Source organism: Atta colombica, unplaced genomic scaffold, assembly GCF_001594045.1.
Source record: "Atta colombica isolate Treedump-2 unplaced genomic scaffold, Acol1.0 scaffold101, whole genome shotgun sequence".
In the NCBI taxonomy this organism is placed as follows: Eukaryota; Metazoa; Arthropoda; class Insecta; order Hymenoptera; family Formicidae; genus Atta; species Atta colombica.
This window is the reverse complement of record NW_017259186.1, coordinates 308,954-313,043: the sequence shown is the minus strand read 5'-3', so window position 1 is coordinate 313,043 and position 4,090 is coordinate 308,954. Positions and strand designations below refer to the sequence as shown.

The following is a 4,090-nucleotide window of genomic DNA, read 5'->3' as shown; positions in this document are numbered from 1 at the left end:
TATATATATATATATTTTTTTTTTTTCTTTGTACACTTTTTACTTAAAATGAAAATACATTTATGTTTGGCAAGAGTGAGAAGGAAAGTTCTAGTTCAGTGTAGCAGTAAAAAAAACAAATCTCATATAACTCATTATATTAAATATTAAATGTAAAAACTGCCCAAAAATAACAGCAGCATCTGCAAAATGCTAAAAAAGCACTTATATAACACATTTTTAACGCTTTGTAGTAGTGTGCTACTTGGGTGATTTTTTAAATTACTGAATTTACATATTTATTGTATACTGCTATACATTAAGATTTGATTACATGAGAAATTTTTGTATTACATTTAAGTTAGTAATATCCATGGTAGACGAAACAATTATTATTTTAATAGGCATGCTGAGCTAAACAAAATATCTTACCTTTATAATCAATTATCAGAGTCTCGAAAATCTCGACCCTTGATGTAACAAAGTGAAATCGTAATATACGGCGTAAATATTCAACGTATATACATTAGTAATCTCAAATTCGTAATAGTTATAAAATTGCTCGTTATATTGACCCAACGTCAGCACGATTGACAGGTAGCCATAGTATGAATCTGCTTGCATACAATTCCAATAAAATAAACAGTATTTATTGCCGTTATTTATATGTTTTATATCATACGATTGAAATTGATGGATTTTCATCCATCTTTCATTCATCTGTACATAATAACGTATATGTGCTTTTTACATGTACTTCGATCACTGTGAAAAAGAGGTTAGAAGAATCCAAGCAAAAAATGAGAATCCAACGCAGATTCAGTGTTGCCAACTCTCGAAAAAAAAAGAATAAATTAAGAGTCAATAGAGATCATGAAATTTTTTTTGTAGAAGAATGAAACGTGAAAAATGAAAAATTTCTCTAATTTCAATGGTTAAAATTTTCATTTTTTACTTTCCATCCTAGAATTAAAGTTTCATGATTGATATCCAGGCTGTGTTCCAAAATTCACTGTTCCAGTCACTGAAAATCTATAGTTTACGTTATGTATACTATAGATTTTCAGCGCTGGCAGTGAATTTTGGAACACAGAAGTGATAAGCCAACTCATTTAGAGGCTCTACATAAAAGAAGGAACAGGGAACAGAGAACAGAGAGTAGAGAAAGAAATCAATATTGTGGAATACACAGTTTCTGATAGGTTGAAATTCTTATTTTCTGTTCTCTGTTCCTTTTACGGAGCCCCTTACACCTCACTTGTGTGCAGCTACATATCTACATTCAGACTCTGGCTGCGTTCGCTTTGATGCTTTATAGCACTTATGAACATCAATTATATTGTTTGATATTTAATAATCAAAAGGATAAAACGGAGTTTAAAGCGTTGTGAGCATCAAAGCGAACTCAGTCTATATTATGTATTGTCTCGTAAAAAAAATATTTTATGAAACTCTGATTTATATTTTATGAAGCTACAAACCAGCAAACGAGAATGGATTGAAATGGATTAAAATGGATTCAGATTTTCAAAAATACGGAATGTTAAAATGAATTCTTTTCAATCCTAAATGCATTTTTATTCATTTATAGGAATTGTATAGAGCATATCTCTATGTCTTTCAATCTAAAAATAATATTAACATTTTCTGTGCGCATCGTGAACTCAATTCAGAATTTTGAATAGGAAGTACAGTTTTTTAATTTAGTTGAATTCAAAAATAATATCAGTAATTATTGTGCATGAATACTGTTCAATTCAATATTCTGAATATAAAATTCAGTTTTTTAATCTAATTAAATAAAAAAAGTTTTTATTTAAAAATGGACCATAAATGTTATTTAAATTATTGAAAATTATATTAGGTGTACAACTTTGCTTCCGCCGTTTTTTTTCCGAAATTCGAGGCTTTATTGTAAAAAACTGGTTATACATTTATGATTCAAAGTATTGTCCATCGCTGGCCACTACTTTCTCCCATCTTTCGGGTAGCGTACGAATCCCGCGTCGAAAAAACTGGTCATCTTTTGAGGCTATCCACGAATCGATCCAATTTTTTACTTCTTCATAAGACCGGAAATGCTGGTCAGCCAGGCCGTGTGCCATTGATCGAAACAAGTGATAGTCAGAGGGAACGTCTGGAGAATACGGCGGGTGGGGTAGGATTTCCCATTTCAACGTTTCCAAGTATGTCTTGACACTTTCGCAACATGGGGTCGAGCATTGTCATGCTGCAAAATCACTTTATCGTGTCTCTCGTTGTATTGCGGCCGTTTGTCTTTCAATGCTCGGCTCTAACGCATCAATTGCGTTCGATACGCCGATCGACTGTGATTGTTTCAGTCGGTTTTAACAGTTGATAATACACTACGCCGAGCTGGTCCCACCAAATACAGAGCATGACCTTGGACGTCAAAATCACCGTTCTTGAAGCGTTGAAACCACTCACGACACGTTTCTTTCACTAATAGCGGCCCACCATAAGTATTTGAGAGCATTCGATGAGCCTCAGCCATAGATTTCTTCATATTGAAGTAAAAAATTAAAACCTCCCGCAAATAACGAGAATTTGGCTCGTAAACTGACATTTTCAATCGAGAATAACTTTATGATGCAGACACAAATCGACTAATGTTTCTATGGGGTTATGTTGACAGATGCCCAAGTTTATTGTATGACGTCTATGATCTATTTATTTCGACCACCACTTACCGCTAAAGCCATCTATAGGAAAACGGCGGAAGCAAAGTTGTACACCTAATAAGTAGGAAATTTTTCGTTTTAATCCAACTAAGTTAAAAAAAGTTGTAACATAAAAATAATTGAGCTATGTTTTTTGTTTCTCTTTAAAAGTAAAATGAATGATCGATGTGAACACTCGCAAACCAAGTCGAACACAACTCGAATATTAGGCCAATCATGGCGCGCGACATCGGCCAAGCGAGATTAGATTATCCGACACTTACCCAATGTTGTCTCGTAATGTAAATTATTTATACTTTATTATATCTGTTATATGATGGTATTTTTATTATATTGATATAATTTTGTTACTATTGTAGTTTGTTACTATTGTAGTTTAGCTGGTTATAATTGAAATAAAGAATGAATAATACATTTACCAATTGAAGAAGTGGTCTAGTAAGCATCGCAAAAGATCCAGAGATCCCAGGTTCGAATCCCATTAAGGTGCATTTTTTTTAATATCAATTTGAAGTAGTTAATTTCAGGTATAATTATTATAAATGTCTTAGAAATAAAATTTGTAAAATTTAATTTAAATAAATATGAATGTATTTTTTTTTCGAATATTGTCTAACTAATGTCAACTTGGATCTAATCCATTTCAATCTATTTAATTCATTTTCATGGATTTAAAGTACGCATTAAAAAGTTTTAAATCATTTTAATCCATTCTCGTTTCCTGAGAAGCCTATGAAAAAAATTTTGCAATTTTATTTTTAAAAACATTTTACTGAATAAAATGCTTTTTATTTACGGTACAGATATCAGTTTTTATACCGATATATTAGTATTGTTCGTTTTGTCTCTCGGAAGCTACTCGGGATCGCTCCGAATGAATCCAGCGTAATTGAAATATAGGATTCACACTACGTATGACATCCATCATATAACATCTGACATTCAGGCTTCGTCTACAATCAAATCGGTTGACGTTAATCGTAAAAGATGAGATCTGATTAATCCAAACGCCCAATAACCGACATCGACAGCAAACACGAAAAATGATGGTTTTATACGTATACAATACATAGTGAAAGTAAAAAAGTGTGCTTATGCACAGGCATTTTTTGCTGGCCAATGACAGAGCCTGACTCGACTTCGCCATCTTGAATAATTTCTAACGGGGGAGATTTTTAAGCGAAGAAACGCAAAATATTATACCCACAATTAAATAGTCTTATTGTTTATATGTATTGCCAGAATTAAGACAATTTAATAAAAAGTTGCTGGTTAGTACGCGTATTAAATACTCAAACAAGATCAATAAATACATAAAATAACATTAAACATTTGATAATTTTCGGAGTGAATTTATTTAGTATCAATAATTATATATAAATATATTTTTAATATTAAATTATTTTATT

General features: G+C 31.7%; 1 protein-coding gene across 2 annotated transcripts in view; it reads right to left on the bottom strand.

The window, feature by feature from the left end:
• The window catches only part of LOC108686982 (mitochondrial fission regulator 2-like), a 20,818-nt gene extending 20,059 nt beyond the window's left edge, over nt 1-759 (bottom strand). For both annotated transcript variants that reach the window (XM_018192521.1, XM_018192530.1), the window contains exon 1: nt 412-759. The gene's annotated coding sequence lies outside the window, so the exon portion shown is untranslated. The remainder of the gene's footprint in view (nt 1-411) is intronic.
• Nucleotides 760-4,090: the final 3,331 nt, after the last annotated feature.